This window comes from Thrips palmi, unplaced genomic scaffold (assembly GCF_012932325.1).
Source record: "Thrips palmi isolate BJ-2018 unplaced genomic scaffold, TpBJ-2018v1 HiC_scaffold_6, whole genome shotgun sequence".
Classification (NCBI taxonomy): Eukaryota; Metazoa; Arthropoda; class Insecta; order Thysanoptera; family Thripidae; genus Thrips; species Thrips palmi.
This window is the reverse complement of record NW_023144633.1, coordinates 5036833-5058736: the sequence shown is the minus strand read 5'-3', so window position 1 is coordinate 5058736 and position 21904 is coordinate 5036833.

Genomic DNA, 21904 nt, shown 5'->3' with positions numbered 1-21904 from the left:
CATACATAAATCAGTTGCCATCGGCGCTACAGCGCTCTGCCCTCTGCGCGTGTCGGTGGTTCGCGGCCCGGTGGCGGGGCGTCGGGGGACTCCAAGTTGGGTTTCGTTACGTCAAGCGGCTGCCACATCAAGGCATTGTGTCCCCCGCCTGGCCCGTTTGTGTCACGGGATGGTACAAGTGTCATCCCGACGCCCTCCAGCTTCGACTCAAGCCCTTCCCCCGCCCCCTTGTCTGTCTGTCTGTCTGTCTGTCTGTCTGTCTGTCTGTCTGTCTGTCTGTCTGTCTGTCTGTCCGTCTGTCCGTCTGTCTGTCTGTCTGTCGGTCTAAACTGTCCTTGTGCCCTGAATGTCTGCATGTCCGCATGTCCTGAACGCCTGAATGTCTCGAGTCTTATGGCTGCCTGCCTGCCGGCAGGCGACTCACACAGGGTCAGTAATTTTTCAGCCACCGTTCCGGGGCCTTTTTGCCTCCGTGCCGGCAGCGCCGTAAACCTTGTCGGTTTAACACTTCTGGTAGCGAGCGGGGACAATCGGAGAGACACACGGAACGGACAGAGAGAGAGGGGAGAGTGCCTCACATGCCGTCACCTACCGCAGGCACCGCAGGCACCAGGAAAAAGTTAATTATTTCACGTGAGTCGCGTCGAACAAACGGGCATCCGAGCAACTATCCGCTACATTAAACAAGAGAAACTTTAACTCTTAGCGGGTGGGACAACTCCAAAAAACGCCCCGGGCGGTCAAAAAAGGTCCTTTTTTGGGTGCAGGCCGCCACTGGCGGAATTCCGGCAACGTTTTTCAATGTCTCTCGGAACTTCGCGGCCGACGCGAGCCCCGCCTCTACATAAAAAAATAAATCCTCCGTTCTCGCGAAACGGATCAAACGAAGTAACGCGAAATTCGTGCGGAATCCCGTACGGGACCTCGTTGCCCATTGACAAAACACAGACAAAACAGCAGACAAAACACAAACCCCACAAAAACACCCAAACCCCAAACAAACACAAAACCCTACCAAACCCCCACGAAAGGGTTCCCGGAGAGGTTTTAACCGGGCAATAGGGCCCCAGCCCTCTTAAAGGGGGGCCTTTCAGGATTAAATATTCGGGGCGGGATGGGGAAAAACCGGTGCAGCGATAGGGCAAAGTGTGGCGACAAAAAAAAACAAACAAAACACAAAAACTCAAGAAGAAAGGACAAAAAAAAAAAAAGAAAAAAAGAAAAAAAAAAGAAAAAAGAAAAAGAATGAGGACGGAGACGGGAAAGCTTTTACGGGGAACATCAGTACAATCACGGAGTGGACGTACATCGCTTGTCTCTAATTCCAATGGCATCCCCACCCCACTTTCCCCCCCCCCCCCCCTTTCCTCGGACCCCCCACCCCGCCCCCCACCTTGGCGCGGTCGCGGCGTAAAACGCGTCAAACGCTGATAACTTCCCGAACGGCGTTTGAATGCTGGCTTGCCGGGCCGGCGAGTAGGCCGGGGCGCGTCCACTAGAGTGTCCAGCCAGTGTCCACCCTCGTCCATTCAGCGTGATAGCATCAAGCATCATCATCATGACCCTTATCGCTTTCCCCCCCTCGCCGCCAGCCAGCCAGCCAGCCAGCCAGCCAGCCAGCCAGTGGTCCCCCGCTTTCGCTTCCCGTTGATGAAAAGTAGCCATTACACGAGGCGGGCGGGGGTAGCTGAACCGGAGGGGCTCTTACCGCCCCTCTGTGTGGGTGTAGGTGTGAGTGTGTGTGTGTGTGTGTGTGTGTGTGTGTGTGTGTGTGAAAGGCGAGAGGGGCGCTGGCTTCTGCCGCACCATCCGACGGCGCGGGAAATGAGGAAGGGGAGCCAATGGGAAGCGCGCGCGCACATGGCCACACACACACACACACACAGAGTGCGGAGTACTGTACCACACTATCAGACGGCGCGAAAACTACCGCCAAACGCCCCCGCCTCTCATATTGATAATTAGGAAGCGCGGTCACGGCAAACTACGGAATGAAGCGATCATGCAGTAATGGGGAGGGGGGGAGCAGAGCGTCGCCGTCACCCCTTCCCCCCCTCCCCTTTCCCCTTCCACCAACTCGGCGCAAAAGTGCCGCCAAAGCGCTTGCTATCGCTGCGATGTCTGGCAATGCCTCCCCGCGGGGCCCTGGGACGTATCAGTCACCCTCGCCCCGCCCCGCCCCCCTCGGCGGCCACGTGGCGGCGGAAACCACGTGCACAGCGAATGCCCCTCCGACAACAAGAGCGATCTGGAATGCCGGACGATTCGATCGTTGGCAGGCACGACGACGGGCACCTCCTCGGCCGTTACCTCCGGCTAGACACCGTCCTCCTCGTCGTCGTGGACCCCTCGGCCGTCCGGGCCGGCGGAGGGACGCGGTCGAACAAGGCCCCCCTCGCGTGCGACGCCGCGACGCCGCCACCACGCCGCCACGCATCCCCCGGGGCCAAAACTTGTAAAACGAAAGCCGGCATTAAAATTAGAAGAAAACCTAATAAAATAGACAATCATAAACAACTCGGCAGTGCCGCGGCCGGTGCGCGCCATGTGGACGGACGGACGAGCTTCCGTCGCCCGCGGGGACGCCGACGGCCGCCGTGGTGGCACTGCACTGTTGCCTCACGACGTGCGTGTGCAGCAGCAACAACAACAACAACAAAAACGGCCTCGACGACGGCCACCTCAAAACACGAGGACTGCGTCGACGTCCCCGTCAGAGGCGCACGCAGGGGGCCGTCCGGGAGCCACGGCACCAAGCAGGAGGGTGGCTCGAACCTTGCCTCGGCGACACACACACACACACACACACACACACACACACACACACACACACACACACACGGTAATATATAATCGTCTGGCGCCATCACGGTGTCCGTCGGTGTCCGGCTGTCTTTTGTCCCAAAGGGGCGGGGGAGATGCAGGCCGGAGATAGGGCCCTCCTTTGGCCTGCCTTTCGGCCTGGCTGCTGGCTGGCTATGCTCCCGGAGGACTCCTGCCCGCCGCCGCTACCACTGCCTCGTCGTGAAATTAGGCAGCATTTCGCCAAGTCCGGTAAAAAAGGGGAGAAATACGGCGAGGACACTGCCAAATATCAAGCCGCGGGCACTTTTCGAACCGAAGTGACTCCACTGCAAGGATGGCCGCGCGACCACGCAGTGCTGTGCCACTCCCATTTTTGGCAGTGCACCGGTCGAGGCGTTGCACGGGCCGCCCCACGCGCGCCCAGCAACAATGGGGGACGCTTTTCAAATTAATTAATGGCAATGGCACCGGTGTGTCGCCTTGCTGCAGTGCGCACGCGCATTGTTGTCTGGGCGTATGACTGTCGCGAGGCCCGCGGAGCCGCGGAGCCTACGCGTTGACAAGACCGCCCGTCACGCGCCCCAGCCAGCCCCAGCGGACCTCTCTCTCTCTCTCTCTCTCTCTCTCTCTCTCTCGCACCGCGACGCGGACGCCCCGCGAGCGCGAGAGAGAAGGACTCGCGCCGCTGCGGGATTGAATGCGGGGACGAAAACTCGAGAACAAGAAAGAGGTCCCGGTGCCCGTCAGCGAGGTAGCGCGCGGCGTGGCGCGGCGTGGCGCGGCGACGCGTCTGGGACTCTGGAAGAGTGACTTCTGCAAACTACTCCGGGGCACACAGAGAATAATTTCGGTGCCGCCAGGGCGAGGCAGCGCGCTGGGACCCGGACCACCTGTTGCTGGAAATCGACAGAATTTGATTCTGGGGCCAGAGACTTGGAGGCGGCCCGGCTGCGAGTTGTGTTTGATTAGGACACTGGCCGCCTTGGCCGCCTTGGCCTCGCATCGCCGACCTGGAGGCTCCGGCCTGGAGGCTCCAGAGGGCTCAGCTTTCCATTTCCAGGACAAACACGCAAAGACTCTTCCCCGGTCTCGCCTTATCAAGCTGCCAATACAATTTCACGATCCGCCCGCCAGCTTGGGCCTGCCTTGCCTTGCTGCGCCCCGCCACGCCGCCTCGACGCGCGGAAGACCAATATTTAACGGCGCGGTTAGATTAGCGGGCAGAGATTCGCCCCGCCGCGAGAAATGAGGAATCCGGCGTGTTTTCTTCCAAAATGCAGGCGGCGGCGTCCCACAGTGGGTCAGAAGACCGGTGGACGTCTTTCGAGCTCCAGAGTCACTAAACAGGCCCCAAACCGAAGGTGTGACCCCACCGATGGATTCCTCGTTCGAAGAGCAATCCATTGGTGGGGTCACACGTTCGATTCGAGTTCTACTTAGCGACTCTGGAGCTCAAAACGCGTCTAGAGTTTTGGCCGCCTCCACCGGTCTTCTGGCCCACTGTGTGGCGTCCCCGGCAGGGCCCGGCGAGGCGGCGACGGCCCCTCGGCATCGAACAGGCCCCAGTCAGGCAGGTACACCAACAACCAACCCTACCTGGCTTTTGTGTCAGCGGGCATGCATGGCCCGGAAAAAAAACAACAGAAACTAACATCCCGCCGCTGAAGCGGTCGGCTAGTCGGCGCTCGTCCTCTGAACCGAATCCCCTACCCGGCCGCGGTACCGCGGAGCCGCGGTCGGCCATTCATGCCGCCCGTAATTAGCCAGCCCACTGCTAGTCAAGGTGGCGGCCGAGCGGCCAGTGGCGCAGCAGCGCCCAGCAGCAGCCAGCGGCCCTGCAAAAAAGAGCAGCAGGGCCCGTACTGGCGGTGCGGTGCGGCGCGCAGCGCGTGCTAACCTCGCCGCTAACCAGCGGGGGCTCCAGGCCAGGGGGCTCCGGGGGCCCAGCGCCGAGCCGAGCCGAGCCGCCACAGGTGCGCAGGTGCTAACCACCTCGGGTGCGTGTGAACAAAGCGGCCCCCCGGCCGTGACAATGACGGCGCGAGCTTCAAACACTCGTCGCCTGTTTCCTCGGTCCCCGCCGCGGCAGGGACGCCCTGTAGGTCCTCCCGGAGGTCCTCAGCCTTTCGGAGGGTCGTCCACCCGCGCCGTCCACAGCTCGCGCCGCTCGCGGGGCACTACACTGTGGGCTACGCCGGGCTAGGCATGACGCCGCCTCAAAATTACAGGTGCAAACAATGCCGCGACAGGACGCGCGCGCGACACCGACACAAAAAATAAAAAAGCGACGACGAAAAAAAAAATAATGTGAGTCACCGCTGCGCGACACAAAGCGACCGATACCCTTTTTCTTATGCAGACAAACACGTGACGGTGAGGGCAGGCAGGCAGGGCCCCGGCCAGGGCGGCGCCTTCTCGGAACCCAACGACAAAAAGATGCGCAACTCGCCGCGAGAGCCGCGAGGCGAGCAGTTCGAGCGGGCCGCGCCGCGCCGCCGCGAAGCCGTGACACTGGGAATTAATCTGGACGCGCACCACGAGCCGCCCCGCCCCGCCCGGCCCGGCCACCCGCGAGGAGGGGAACCAAAACAAACCGCGGTTTCGCCACTTTCAATTTCACCTTTTCTTTTAAAAACAAAATATTGCTGGACTGGGAAATTTATTCTTTTTGGCGTGTTAAGAAGACAATTTTTCATCTTTGTTAAAAGTTGCACTTCTTTTTTGGCAATTATTTTCAGTGAAAATTTTGAAGAGTGCATGCATTCCAAATCCCGAATTTGGCTGGCTACTACAGAACAAAGAAGAGTTTCCTATCGATAGGCTGATCGGTTTGTTTTTTATCTCTCCCCATCCTCTCCCCATCTTCTTCCGCCGAAACCCGTCCGCTCCGCACCCGTTGCGTCACCGCGCCGCCACGTGGGCCCCGGGCCGCCTGCCTGGCTGCCTGCCTGGCCGCCTGGCCGTGTGGGCGGCCTTCTCATTACGGACCACGTGACCAGTCAATTAAGGCGAGTCGAGCGATTTTCGGGGCGACCGGTGCGATCCGCTGGCCGGACCGGTCACAAATGTCATTGAAAAATCGCGTTTTGGGCTGACTTTAAGCATCCACTGCGTCTGATCCGAGGCGGTATGTCGTCCTCCCTCAACGGGCAATTGGTCTTTGGATCTTCCTTTAGCATGCCTTTGTTACGGAGTGCAATTATCTGCCTTAGTTTGGGAGCAGTACTGCCGCAAAGTTGATCAAAACAGTCACAAATGTCTGAAAAATCGTGTTTTGATCAACTTTGCGGCAATACTGCTCCCAAACTAAGGCAGATAATCGCACTCCGTAACAAAGGCATGCTAAAGGAAGATCCAAAGACCAATTGCCCGTTGAGGGAGGACGAAATACCGCCTCGGATCAGACGCAGTGGATGCTTAAAGTCAGCCCAAAACACGATTTTTCAAAGACATTTGTGACCGTTTTGATCAACTTTGCGGCATTTAAGCAATCACTTCGGGACCGCTCCACCGCGTTTCCGGCCAAAAGGCGGCGAGAGGCGGGCGAGGCGTGGGTCACGCGCCCAAGTTGATCACTTTTCTGGAATGAGCCGCATGGCCACATGGCGACTAACTGACCGACCACACCACGAAGGCCGCCTCCTCGGCGCGCCTCACTCTCACACACGGACAGGCCGCCACAGGCGCACACGGATACTCTTCGCCGTCCTGCCCCGACCTCCATCAAGAAGTGCACGCCGCGATGAATATTAAGCGGTTCACCGCGCCACGCCCGCCCCGCCCCGAGTAGAGAGATGCTTCGGGCCCACGCGCCCCAGTCACTTCGGCCCGTAGACCGTGGCATCGCGGTCGCACACACACACACACACACACACACACTGGCGGGGCGCGCCGAGGTGACGTCCCCGTGACGGTGCGTGGGGCCTAACTGCGGCGTCGCATGAAATCAGCATTATGAAAAATGAGCGGGTAATTGACAAAACAAAAACGCACGCTTATATTCCGCGCTCCGCCGCCACACCCTCGCCTCTCTCTCTCTCTCTCTCCGTGCCAAGAAGACGGACGAAGTCGCGGCGCAAGCAGGGAGGCCCCGGCAAAGGTGAGAGATGTGGTGGTAGTGGCGGCGGTGGGCCTCTTCCTTTTTTACGCCACCATTTTTCCGTTACAGCCGAGTGTGTGCCGCCACGTAAAAAAAGGGGCGTGAGTGTGTGTGTGTGTGTGTGTGTGTGTGTGTGTGTGTGTGTGAGTGCGCGCAAGCGTGAGTGCATGAGAAAAGGCATGCGCCGTCCGTGTGTGTGTAGGTGAGTGTGTGTGTGTGTAGGTGGAGGCGTTCCGTGTGCGCTGTATATGCAAAAGCCATAGAGACCGCCAAAGACAGACAACGGACAGCGGACAGAGTGACGCGCAGCGGCACGCCTAGCGAACACACACAGACGAACACTCCACACACACACACACGAACGCGCACTAGCGTGCAAGACGTGCCGCACGCGCGCACACACGCACACACACACGCACGCGCGGCAGCTCCATCACGAGATAGAGTGCAGTGCAGCGAGCATCAACCCCCCGGACCAGCGCGGCGCCCCGCCCCGCCCCGCTTGGCCCCAAAACGCGTCCTACATTATTGACACGTCAGACGCGAACCGAGAGGATGAGCTTGGAGGAGGCGGGGATGAACCAGGCAGCCAGCCAGGCAGGCGGCCGGAGCCCCCGCGGCGCCGCGGACCGCCACGGACACAAAACGGAGCGGGGCCCAGCGAAGCACAGCGAAACGCAGACTTTAAATTCAGGCCGCGTCCGCTGTCAATATCCGCACGCCGGCGACTCGAGCAACTCGCTTCAGACGTCATAAACACGCCTGGCAGGTGGAAGACAAGGGGGCGGGGGGAGAAAATCAATCCGCTCACGAAGATGCGCGACGAGAGCAGGCCCCAAAAAGGGTGGGGCCGCGACAGTGTTCGAAAACACCGACACACTCACACTCACACGCACACGGATCATCGAGCCCTCAGGCGCCGTGCGCCCCGCGGGGAAGATGGTTCCAGACACGCGTGACTTATTAATAATACCACGTTCCGTTCGCCGCGGCGGCCGCGACTTCGGGGCCGTTCGGGAGGGCTTTGTGGCGCGGCCCGCCCCGCCCCGCCCCGCCCCGCCCCGCCCCGCCATGCCCATACTCCGGCGCGCCGCGCCACACCCCTCCCCAAATCTGGCCACCGGTCCGAATCGCGCAGCGTGATGCTAGGCCGCGTTCGAAGCGGGAAGCGGGCGATACCCGCCACAGCGCGCTCCACTTCGAACGCCACTAAGAAACAAGACGGTCCGCCGGGCCGGCGGCGGGACTCGAACCCGCGACCGGAGGAGAGAGGCAAACACACAGACACACACGCCTTGCACGATAAAAACGCCAAACGACATCATTCGGCCGTAAAGGCGCTCGCCGGAAATGTTCCGATACCGAAATAATTACATTTTTTATGTGCGCGTCTGCGTGGAGTATGCGCACGCGGTGTGTGTGTGTGTGTGTCTGTGTGTGTTGAGGGAAAAGCGAAAGCAGTTGTCATTGATATGGGATCGATCGTGCCTCGTCTCGTCATATCGATTCGAGCATCCAAACTGCGCCGGGACCGGCCGGGTATTAAGTTTTCAAACGACCGGTCATTGATCTCAAGAGACACGTTTTGTCTCAGCGCGCTCGCGTGTGTGTGCGTGTGGTTGTGCGTCGGTGTGCTCGTCGAAGACCCCGCGCGCGTTGCGACCTGAATTATGATCACACTCGGTTTCATTCAGCGCAAAAAAAAAACAACAACAACAAAATAAAATAGTGAAGCACCACTCTGACGGCGCCATTTCTCATGTGCGACGGAGAGGCTGGCAATGATGGCCGAACTAGCCCCCCCCCCTCCTTTTCCAACCTGCAGATGCGTCGACCCGCCACGCCCGCAGTGCGCGAAGAGCCAGACGGCTATCGCGAGCGGGTATAATTGCGAGCGTGGGCAGAGAGAGAGAGAGAGAGAGAGAGAGAGAGAGAGACACGCCCCCCGTGTCAGGCCGGCGCCGCGAGCCGCAAGGCGCCCTCTCGCGGTCGCGACGTCAAGCTGGATCGGCAAGGACGCCCCGCCGGCCACGTGGGGTCCCCCGCCCCGCCCCGCCGGTGATGTTATCGCGGCCCGTAACGCCGGCTGAGGCGGGGCGGGGGGGGGGGCGGGGCGGGGGGCGGGGCGGGTGGGCGGGGCGGGGCGGGGTGGGGCGGGGCGCTTCCAAAATGTTGCCGACACGGCTTGACCGGCCGCCCCTCCGCCCCGCCTCGGCTGGGATATCAACGGGAAATCTCGCCGCCTTTCGAGTTATGATGGTCGATTTGCATCGATTCCGCGCCTGATGTATGGAGAGCCCGGCCTGCCCGGCCAGCCGTCAATCCCCGTGCCGGCCGTGCCGCGGTGGCCGCGCTCCCGGCCGCTCCGCCGCTCCGCTGTTTCGCGCCGAAATGAGCGGGCCTATCGCCGCCGTTTAATCTCCGAGGGACTCACAGTGGCGGAGCAGCGGAGCAGCGCGCCGCCCGTCTCACAAATTCCCCCACGAGATGTGACCTGGACCCGGCCGCGGCCAGCCGCCTTGCTGGCCGCCGCGGTGACAGCGTCCCTCCCTCTCTCTCTCTCTCTCTCTCTCTCTCTCTCTCTCTCTCTCTCTCTCTCTCTCTCTCTCTCTCTCTCTGCTCTCTCTCTCTCTCTCTCGCGGACAAAAGGCCCCGTATTCAAATTGGGGACATTATCGCCGCAATGGAGTGTCATCGTTTGTCTTGATGCGCTGTCGCCGTGCTGGTAATGCGCGGCCTGGCTGTCCTGGAACTGGCCTGGAACGGGCCTGGAACGGGCCTGGAACGGTCCTGGACCGCCTCGCCGTCGCCGTGCTCGCGGCCCCCCGCACCAGGCCCTGCCCCACAAGGCCCTGCCACCGCCCTGCCTATGCATGCACGCCTCCTCCAAATCGCCCCCGAAATGGGCCACTGTTCCATCCGCGAGGCGCCCCGCCTCACCGCCTTTCCTTTCTTTCCAACATTTTTATTTTACTTTCTCGAATTTAGAGGGCGGCGCTGTCTCAGTCCCCTCCGACAACAACAGACCGTTCAATCCGGATCGGCCGGGGTTCGAACCGCGCGCACACACGGGCAGGGCGGTAGCTGCGGGCGGTGCGCACCGGGTGTGCGGCGGCCTCTCTCTCTCTCTCTCTCTCTCTCTCTCTCTCTCTCTCTCTCTCTCTCTCTCTCTCTCTCTCTCTCTCTCTGCTCGGACGCGGCCCGAGTGTTAGTTACGAGAAGGGCCGCACCTGCAATTAGGCAGGCGGCCCAACGAACGACCTCGCAACATGGCGGCCGGCGCCAACCGCCCACGCAGCAGGGCGGGGCGGGGCGGCTACCACCGCGCTACTATTGATATTTCCACGCTCACTCACACTCAGACAACGCACCGACACGCACACACACTCACTTTCACACACAGACAGGCAGGCAGGCAGACAGACTGACTGACAAGCAGACAGACAGACAGACAGACCCGTGTAACCCTCCCCAAATCCGGACGGCAAACGCTCTGCGCCACTGCGAAAATAATCCGGTGGCGGCATTCAATCCCCTTCTTGCTTCTTCCAATCGCTTGGCTCGGCCTGGCTCCCCGCGGCGGAGGCTCCGCGCCTCGCGGTTGATCCCAGCCGACTCGTCACTGCGCGACCGCCTCTCTCTCTCTCTCTCTCTCTCTCTCTCTCTCTCTCTCTCTCTCTCTCTCTCTCTCTCTCTCTCTCTCGTCAAGGAAGGCCTCGCTCCCTCTCTCTATTCAAGGCGCGAGGCCCGCGAGGCCCGAGTGCGTGCGGGGAGTGGCGCATCGCGCGGCGTGGGCGAGGCGGCTCGGCACGCCGTGGCACGCCCTGGCATAGGATGACGATCCGAGAGGCGAGAGACGAGACGAGAGGAGAGAGGAGAGAGGAGGAGAGAGAGAGAGAGAGAGAGAGAGAGAGAGAGAAACACAAACACACGCAACACTGAAGAAAGAGAAAGGACCTCAGAGAAACCAACCTTTCCTGAAAATCCACAAGACACTGCTCGCTGGGGTACAATTTGAAATTGCATTCACTTTTACAAGGTTTTCATTTTGACCTCGAATATTTTTTTTCCGCCTGAAACTGGACGCGGCTACATCATATATACCGCTGCCTGCCTGGGCGCCGAGTCCACCAGGCGGGGCGAGGCGGGGCGAGGCAGGGTGTCCAGGACGGGGACGGCCGGCCGCGCCGGCCGCGCCCACTCTGAAAGGAAACTGTCATCGAATCGGAAAAAGGTGTCCGCGCCCCGATAAGGCACCACACCCCGACGGAGTGAACGGAGTGAACGAAGTGCGCCGAGCCGGACGGACGAGCCGAGCCGGACCGAGCCGGACCGGTTCATGTCCTCTATACGAAGAACTCCACGGCCAGTTCACCGGCCGACCGCGGACCACCGTACGGCACCGCCGATAGAGCGATGTGCGGAACAACAACAAGGACAACAAGACTTGGAGGAAAAGTAAAAGGACCCGAATGGGAAGACTTTTACGAAAACCTGTCCGGCGCGCGCGCGGGTTGGACACAAGGCAGACACCTGTTTCCCATTACCGCACCCTCTCACTCACTCACACACACTCTCTCACACACACACACACACACACACACGCAGTCCGACACACGCGCGCGCACGGAACATTCAATATGCTAAAAGCCGAGTGCCAAACGCGAGGGCATATGAGTGACTCAGCGCGCAGCGCGCCCGCGCCCAAAAATTGAGGGAAGAAAATGGACCCATTTATTGTTTTTTCCTGCTGCGACCAGAACCGGGCCGGGCCGGGCCGCAGGCCGGGGGTCCAACGCCGAAGACAGCCCACCTTCCTGTTTCCACGTCACAACGAAACACAACTTATTCCCATTCCAAATATTTATACAAAAGCGTTTTGGGCGCTGCAGCGCCGAGGAGTCGCCGTCATCGCCGCATCGCCGGGGCTGATTTACCGCTTCCTAGGGACGCACCGGCCCTCGGTCCTCCGCCTCGGACTTGGAGGGCACCTCGGGGACCTCCGAGACCCGGACGGCGACGCGCAGCACAGCGCAGCGCACGGAAAAACGCACCGGCCGTCATGTCCGGCCGGGGAGGAAAATACGGCGGACACACAATACGGCTCGTTAAGAGGGGCCCCGAAAGAAAAGGCACACCTCACGCCGGCGGCCGGGCTCGAACCTCGGACCTTCGCGCCGATATAACTCGCGCGCCGCCCGGCCGCCCAATGAGCGTTAGCTCGCACGGCCGGCGTAATTCGATTGTCAGAATAATAAGTCTTTTGACGCTAATGGCGCAAGGCGACGCCGTGTAAATCGCACGGGCAATGCCATCTTGGAGGAGAGGGGGGGGGAGACACGGCCGCCCCAAGGCAGAGCACCTCCCCGTCGACGGCCGGGACGACGTACGGCCGGAGCAACCACTTCACTGCAACATGATTATCTACAGTACTGCCAAAATGGTCGCGAAAACCGTTCCCCTCGGTTTGGGCGAAAACCTCAAACTTGCAGTGCACCGCCGCCCTTCGCGATCGGTTTTCCGCGCGGATAGTGTGGCTTCCAGAATGCAGCACCTCCGGCAAACGTGCTGCACCCCCAAGCCGGGTCATTAAGGACTCCGGCGAGTGATCGGCCCCGCGGGTAGCGCGTGGGCCTGACCCGCCGTGCCGTGCCGCGCCGCGCCGCGCCTGCACCGCCTGCCCTGCCCCGCCGTTCCATTTTCATAACTCACAAACGGCGGCCGGACCACCAGGCGGTTCGAATATACACGCATACGCGCCCATAATGAAAGCGAGCTAAAATCCCTCGGAAAGAAATGAAAGCTCCGGGCAAATCTAAACGATATTTCGGTGGTAATTGCGGCGGCCGAGGCGGCGGCAGCCCAAGCGGCGGCCCACTCCGCGGTGCAGCAGGCCAAGCAGGCCGAGCAGCACACTGCATGAGCCGCAGCCCCGGGGCCGACTAGCCGAGCCGTTCATTCGTTACACAACTTTCAACGTTTTTACATTCACCCGACGGAATTTCCTTCTCCCCCCCCCCTTTCTGGCGCCGCCTCGCCCCTTTTCGCGTCATGTCATCCCGATTCCGCGGGCAGCCCGACAAAGTTGGAGCACACCGGCACTCACCACCACACCGCGCGCTATAGTGTACACACAAGCAGCGAGGACGCCGAAACACACCTGCAAGCAGAAAAAGGACGACACACTGTAATGAAGCGGGCGTTTATCACGCACATTAACAAGGCGCCTAGGAGAGGGGGGGGGGGGCACCGTCAGGGAGTCAAGTTCCCGAACAAGAGGGAGTACAGCGCGTGTGTGCGCGTGAACGTCACTCCGCGTGTTGGCGCTTGTGTGTGTGTGTGCGTGTGTGTGTTGGCACATGTGTGCGTGTAAGGCACGAGCGGATAATGTAACCCGTGTCATATTATAGCGCGCGTCATGCAAGATGCCACTTTTTACTGGGCGAAGGGAGCTGGCGGCTCCGGGGGCAACTCGGTGGCGCTATGAAACCGGCGGCGGCGCCTATGGCAGGGAGGAGGCCACTCCGACCCTTCCACACGGCGCCTCACTCCAGCGCCTCCAGCGAGCGGCATTTTTTGGAACGCCGCCCTCTTCCAGGCCGGCAGGTGAGAGGTGTGTGTGTGTGTGTGTGTGCGCTTGAACGGAAAGCGCGGGGAGCTTTTAGCGCCGGGTTCCCTTTTCCCTTTTTTTTCCAGCAGAAAGCACGTCTCCCTCTTCTTTCTACGCGACGGGGCACAGTGACACTGGAAGTCCGGCCCGACCCTGCACACAGACACACACAACACACACACACACACACACACACACACACCTTCATTCAAATTCCCGCCAAAACGCTCAAACTCCGCCTAAGGGACGAGGCATATGGAGTCCCCGAAGCATCCACTAAATTACCCGACAGTGCAGTTGCACGCTGCGGGGCCCTCGGCTTGGCCCGGTGGTGGGCCGTTAGGAGTTAGGGGTTGAGGTGAGGCAAGTATCTTATTTTTCCCTCCTCCTTTTGTCCGCGCAATCTGGCCAGTAATTTATGGCTTTAATTTGTTGGCTGAGCCATCGCGTTATTTTTCCGTCGGCGGCCGCGCGCGCAAAAGTTCCGGCGGCTGCCGTGCGTCCATTTTTATTTTAAAAATTTTTTGTTGCTTTTGTTGTTGTTGTGGTTCCCCGTGCCCTTTTGGGCAGACTGCAGCCACCGCCGCATCTTCAAACGTCGGGCGCGCCCAGCCGAGCCACGGAATCGTCAGTCCCCGACAACAAATTGAATCCCGGAAAACGGCACCCTCTCCGCCGCTTCGTCGCGGAGGAGCCCCGCCGAGCCCCGCCGCGCCCCGCCCAGGGCAAGGGTAAAAGGGAACAAAAAAAAATCCCGCGCGAAATTTCAATGTTTATAGGCCAAGGCGGCCGCCCACGCGGATCCCATTAAACTTCCTGAATCACTCGCAAACAAAATAATCCCCGCGATACGGCAGGCCGGGCCGGCCCCGCCAGCCCCGCCAGGTACTTCCGTCTGGCCTAATGGGCGCTCCCCTCCATTGTGAAATGCAAAGTCAACCAGCCGCATCCCCCGCCGCCCTCCCACGCAAACAGCAAGGCCGGGCCGCGCCATCCAATCCGACCTCGCGACTCAAAATTGCGAAAAAACAACTTGTTTTCACTCCGGCGTCCCGCACCCCGATCGGCGCACTGGGGGCGGGGTGAAGGACCCCACGGTCTTCATGGAGCGGCCCAGGCCGGGCCAGGCCGGGCGGGGCGCCGCCGCGGACCCCCATGGGGCCGAGGGTGCTGGCCCCACTGCGCCTCGCAGCACAACTTGGGGCCGGCACGCCCCCAAGACTTGCCCCCAGAGCGCGGCCTACCCCGCCGCCCCCGCAAAGTTGACGCGTGTTGAGGTCTCAACTTACACCCCGCCGTCGCCGTGCCGCTCGCGCCGCTCCCGGCGCGGACGGATCACTAAGAGGCCGGATTCTCGAAACAAAGTTGCCGGAAGTAAGTACCCGCCCCCTTTCTCTCTCGCACGGCGACCGAGACGCCGCGTGGGAGCGAGAGAGACGGAGGCAACGCGCGCCAAATTAACGATTAATCACGCACGGGGCCCGTCCATAAATCAGGCGACGCGTACGAGGCGCCGCGACGCCCTGCGACGCCCTGCGAAGCCCTGCGAGGTACACGCAATAGAAACAAACAGGCAAGAAATTTGGGCCGTTCGCTGATTTACTGCACCAACTTTGCCGCATTAAGTTTGTGTTATCGCACCCCCCCCCCCCGGCCCAGTGTCACGTGGTGTCACGTGCGGCAAAAACGGATTCCGAAAAAAACGACGCGACAAAAACAGAAAATCTCATTCAACGTACGTTAATGAAAGCAGATGATCCATCGCGTTTCACAACTGCTGTGATAGCCGAGAGGTTAGAGACGTGGGATCGAGTTACCGCAGGCCGACGTTCGAATACCAGCGTCACAAAAGTTTTTTCGACTTGCTATCCTAAGGGTGGTGGTTCGAGGCCATGAGAGCGGAGCCGTGTGCAACAGGCCCACATGCCGGAGGTTCGACTCCTAACAAATATTTCCATTTAATTTTACTGCCTCACCCAGTGCGGTTCAAACCCGTAAACGTGAGCCCACTCCGAGCATGGGACGTGGTGGTCCAGGGAGTAGAGGCGTCGGTTCTTAGTGCTAGGGTCGGCGGTTCGACTCCCCCAACTTCTTGCGAAATTTTGACCGGGTCGGTCGAGTCCTGTTGCGTCAAGAACCCACCTCACGCCGGTCCCCTCATCATGGGTCGTGGTGGCCGAGAGCGCAAAGTCGTGTGATCCCGATAGCGGGGTCCGGGGATCGAATCCCATCATTTCACTACATTTTTCGACCGCCTTCCTCCCAGTGCAACTCAAACCCGTCGTCCAACACGCTGCCAGACGTACAAGCGTGATAGCGTAGTGGTCAGAGTCACATTCACCTGGCCACTCCGCTGTGGGTGTCTAAAAAGCAATCCGCTTCGGCGGGTTGGCCTCGGCACTGGAGCGATGGAGTATTTGATCCATCAATCCAGACCATCCGGTGTGTGGTTGCGGGTGGTGCCTCCTTGATTCGTCGGGGAGGCGATGATAAGTCCTTTGAAGCTGGCCTAAAACGCTGTATGTTCGGTACGGGAGCGCCGGACAGTGGGGGTACCATGGGGTACACAACCAACCCTACGAAAACAAGAAGCTCCCACCAAACCTCTTCTCTGTCTGAGTCTCTCTCTGTCTCTCTGTCGTCTCACTCTACGTCCCGCCCCTCAAAGAGCTTCGTACTGGGTGCTCTCACCCAGCTGCCTGAGCTTTGGGGTCCTACTGGGTCCCCCGGCGAACGCTTGGGTCGCTGACGGGATTAACCCCAGGTACCTGATAGCACCGGTTCCCATCCCGAACACCGAAGTAAAGCAGGAGGCCTCCCCATTAAGACTGGGGAGGGGGTGTAGAGTTCAAATTTTTTCTTTTCCCTTTCAAATTTCTCGGTTAATACTCGTTTGGTTTCCTTTTACGGGGTAGTATGCGGGCTCATTCCAAAGATAGTAATTAAAATTGTGTATGAAACAAAATATATAGACCCGAGCGAGGTCAAAGCCATCGGTACCGTCACGAGTTCGGTTTGATCCCGATTTAGGGACGTGTTCGGGGTTTACGCGGCTGATGCGAGGGCACTCGAGGGCGGTACACTGTACGCGCGGGGACGGAGCGGCCACCGCGCACCGCGGCCGCCGAATAAAACTGATTTTTATCCCCGGAATGTGACACAATTATGTGACGTTTACAGTGCCCTATCTCTATAACTCAGCGGCTGGACGAGGCCCTCGCTGCAACCAGCGCCCCATTTGCATGCGATCGGCTCTCTCTCTCTCTCTCTCTCTCTCTCTCTCTCTCTCTCTCTCTCTCTCTCTCTCTCTCTCTCTCTCTCTCTCTCTCTCTCTCTCTCTACGTCGATCGGTGACACCGCATGCAGCCATGACATTCCATCACGGCGAAGGCATGTCGAGTGCCCTGACTCTGACTGTCACAACGCCGCCCCGCGTCCGCGTTTCGTTTTATCTGAAACGGGCTGGACCGTGCCGCGAGTCCAGTCGCTCCACACACCGAAGCTTGTGCCATATTTCCCGGCTTCTCTGATCCCGGAAACGCGCACGTACACTCGCCGCCAAAAAGCGCCGTCCAATCTGCACGTCGCGGCTCACATTTTTTTTCCCGAAGGACGTTCCCGAAGAAGGTACGGTGCCGCCAGTGTCCCGGGCGGTCCCGTCCACTTCGCCACCCGGCCGCCCCACCCCACCCCGCCCCGCCCCGGCCGCGCATGCCCGCGCACACACTCTCACACTCACACACATTGTTCCGGGGCCTTATGATTGAAGGCGCGAAGAAACTCTTTCTCTGTTCCCCCGGCCACTGCAAGGCCGGGGAGAGAGAGGGGCGGCCGGGCGGCAAGATTTGTGGCCAAGTATAAATTACATTCGTCGCATTCGGCCGAGGATGAGGTATTCCACGTGCGCGCGTTCGAGTCGGGCCGTGCCGTGCCGTGACGTGCCACGCCGTGCCGTGCCGCTCGCCGCGGGCCAAGCCCGGCCGGCAACGCGCCGCCCAAACCGGAGGAACCGCGGGGAACTGCAAAAAAGAGGAGGCGAGCCCTCCGAGCGACGCGGCCGCCAAGGGCACCGCGTATGCACGCGCACTGCACGCACAGTGGGCCGGAGGCGGACAAAACTCAAGACGCGTTTTGAGCTCCAGAGTCGCTGAATGGGACTCGAACCGAGCGTGTGACCCCACCAATGGATTGCTCTCCGAACGAGGAATCCATTGGTGGGGGTGGGGGTGGGGGTGTGACACGTTCGGTTCGAGTCCTGTTCAGTGACTCTGGAGCTCAAAACGCGTCTAGAGTTTTGTCCGCCTCCACCGGTCCTCTGGCCCACTGTGCGGCACGCCACCCACTGCACTGCATGCGGCCGGGCCGCGACCGCGGGCAAAGTGCACCGCAACCGCCACCGCCAGGCCGCAGCGCTGTCTCTCTCGCACCCGCGACGGGGCGCCCCGCCAGAGCGACGGAGACAGCGGCGGGCGATTCGCACCGCGCAGGCCGCGGGCAGGCCGCGGCGATCGCGAGTTATGCCCGACAGACGCACTTACAGCCACACGCGGCCCTGCGCCCCTCCGCCACTCTCCGGGGATAATAGCGCAATTGTGTTCTGCAATCAGCAAGCGCGCTGATACCCTGACCGACACCCATCACCGCGTGGGGGCGCCCCGCCCCGCCCCGCCCCGCCCCGCCCCGCCCCGCCCCGCCACGCTCCCAGCCGCAAAAACACCCGCTCGATATACATTTCACTCGCACACTCCCTGCAAACATCGACCCTGCCAACAAACAGCGTTCAAAGTTTTCTTTAAAAATTTTTAACAAAACTTTTTTGAAATTCATAAGGATTCTTGAAAAACTTCAGAATTTCGTAGAAAATAGTTTTGCGTGTTCCCCTAAATTATTTTCGCGCACTTCGGAGGTTATCGCTACCAGGAGCGAGGGCGCGTGGCCGTGGACCCAGAGTGTCTAGTGTTCAGAATGGCGCGACACCTAGCGCCGACTTACAAATTTACCGCGCGGACCCGACGGGCCGCGGTCGCACAAGCTCATCCTGGCAGTATGGCAATCTTCCCACCGTGTGTACTCCTTCACGTTCAAACGTCCATCACACACGCACACACACGCGCGCGCGCCGACATGAATATGTACATTCCATAAGTTTCCAGCTGGGAGCGACACACACACACGCACACACTCGCCCGGGCCGGGCTTTGAGCGGACGTACCCGTTGGACAGCTGAAAGGGGGCAGATTGGTCACGGCTTGAGAGGCAAGGCCCTCGCGCCCCTAGGCCCTGCGGCCCCGCCGCGCCGCGCCCCGCCCCGCCTCGGCCCGGCATTAGCTTCAGTTTCTCAAAGCAATGTTTGATTTGGTCGTTACGGCATCGCCGCTTCCCGTCAGGTGCCCTGCAGACTGGGAGACGTTTTCGTCGCCCTGCCTCTGTCGCACCTGCTGGGGACGCGGACGCCCCGTGAGTGCGACAGAGACAGCGCGACGAAAACGACCCTCGGACTCAGTCTCGGCCTGCTCCTTCGAGGCGACACGGCCGCCGACGCCGCGACACCCGAGGTGCGGGACTGGCGAGACACAAAAAACAAAAAATACGATTTCAAGAAATCCTAGGAGTCACGAAGTCAATTTGATTATTGTGTAAGAGTGTGGAGAAAGAAAAGAAGTGGTGTTGTGAAGTTGTGGCCCAGGGGACTACCAATGGCAGTGGTACCAATGTGGTCGATGTGCCATCCGTCGAAATTTAAACTTGACAATAAATAGAAATCAAAATGCTGGTAAATTCAAAAAATTCCATTGCTAATGTATTCCGCAGTGTTCTGACAATGGAACATCTTTGAAGTCCATCATGGTTAAAATGTTCTTAGCAGAAAGAAGTCAGTAAATTAATTTTCTCGGGTTGGCAACTATTTTCTCGGCGTCTGCGCCCTTGCGAAAATCGCGAAGCTGAAAGCGCCAGCAGTCGCGCATTAAAACTGCCCCTCCATTGTTGTGGACGTTGAATTGTTTGGCTTGTTTCAAAAGGCTATGGTTCTCTAGTCATGTTTTCTTCAATTCTGTGTAATAGTTCTCCCTTACAACGTATCAACACCACGACGGTTGGTTTGACAAACTTCATAAACTCGGGAGGGATGGTTTCGAAACGCGGGTGAGTCTTGTTCGAGGAACATGAGCACTGCAAGTCGCGAGGTGGAGCGAAGTGGTCCTAGTGCTAACTGAATCACAACAACAACACTGCGCATGTCCAAAAACACTCCAATCAAGAAGTATTATTGGATAGTTCTACCCGAAAAACTGCGTTCGAACCGGCACCAATTCTATTGTTGCATCTTGTCTACCTGCAGTCAAAGAAATTTTTCATTTCGAACGTTGCTTTTTCAGCTTTTGGAGTAAGCTGTACAGACCCAAAAAGAAGCTCCGCTATTGGTCCGCCCCGGCTCGGCTCCCCCCACTCCCTTTTTTTTCCTTTGACGAGTCGAGTTTTGCCATGGAAACGGCGATTTTGACAGCAAATTTCTCAAAATTGGCCACCAAATTTTTGACCAGATTTCAACATCAGAATCAGCGTTCAAAGTTCTGCTAGTCTGCAAAATCTCATTAAAATCGTATAGAAAACTTCCGAAATGCATAAAGGGCCACACAAATCAAATCTCGAGCCGGCTGAGTCCTGGGTATACTATAAGGCTACTTCGTGCCTAAAAACCCTCGCACAACAAATGAGTTTCGATTATTACCAATCAAAATGAAAATAAGGCGGGCGGGCGGCGTGCGGTGCCAGCTGGCGCGCTGGCGCCGAGAATTAAGTCGTGACACCTCTCGCCGTAAAGCAGTGCCGTGCCTGCAGCAACGCCGGCAACGCAAGCAACGCCGCACTGCCCACGTCACATTCACATTCGGATTGGTGTGATTGTCTTCCTCGGGGCGTGGTGGCGCGAGAAACGCTTCGGCCGCCGCCAGATTCATATTGACATGGCCGTGCCGCCTCGTCGCCGTGCCGCCTTGCATGTTGTTGTTTTGCCCCCGGCGGAGTTGGGATGGAATCCGCGCTCAAAGATACACGCAAAGGCGCGGCCCGGCCGAGTGCAGCCAGGCTACGAAAACCAATCCATCCGCGGGGGGGAGGGGGGGCGCAGCTGACGAGCAGGAAATGAAGAAAGACACGTAAGCTTCGTGGGGACGCGGCGAGACGGGGGAAGGCGGCGGGCGGGCGGGGCGGCCCGGGGCCCAAGTGCTCCGAAGGAGGTCAGGACGGGGTTGATGGCGGCGAGGGCGGATGTCAGACGGAGGGGGAGGGGGAGAGGGCGTCGCGATGCGGGCGACACCAGTGTCCGAATCACAAACGCGGCTTGTCTCGCCCCCGCCAAGACCGTGATCGTAGACTACGACGGCGATCGGCAGCGGCGGCGGAGGCCCAGGTAACAGCAAGGGCCTCCACCAGCAGGGCCTCCACCAGCAGGGCCTCCACCAGCAGGGCCTCCACCAGCAGGGCCTCCACCAGCAGGGCCTACACCACGGCCGTGACCTGACTGCGTGATGCGCCGAGTCACGGCGTAGGGGTGCCCGCCAGTGCCTGCCCGGCGCGGTCTGTCCATCGGATCGGAGTGCCCGAGGGTGTGCCTCCACCTGGCCGACACCGCCATGACGAGGTCAGTCGAGACGAAACAAAAAACGAGAATCTGTTTGCCTTTCCCAAGAATAACAATTAATAGTTAATGCTCGCACCGCAAGTGAAGCAGCGCACCTTTCCCATTTCCGCAGCGTAACGCGTACGACGGCTGGCACTGACGGACACACGCACACACACACACACACACACACACACGCGCGCGCGCGCGCGCTCACACACACACACGAGAGCGGACAGGACCGGCCGGCCCATCTGAGGATGTTTCGGAATCAATTGGGCACGCGCTGCGCCGAACCCGAGATGACTTGATAGCCTCACACTTTCTCATACTACTATCGCGTCGCTTTGCCTCGGCTTTGCCGCGTGCCGCCGCGTGATAGTCAGTCACACACACAAACACACACACACACACACACCAGCCGATGATGATGAAAAATTTCATGGCACTAAGACGCGGAGGACGAGCGGCAACGGAACGGAGTGGAACAGTCCGGAGGGTAGGGTGGGACGGTGAAGGGTGGGACGGGCGAAGGGACGACGGGCAGGGCGGGTGACGGGGCTCCGCGTGTGACGGTTGGGGCAGGTGGAGGGGCGCGCACTGTAGGCGCGGAAGGCGTGTGCTTGCAGTGAAAACACTAACCGACTAACGCGGCCGAGCGCGGCGCGCCGTGTATGCACTCGCCGTCCCGGACGTGCCCGACGCGTTGCCCCGACGGCACCGCGCTCAGTGCAGCGCCACTGGGAAAAGGGCTCGGAAGGGCTTTGGG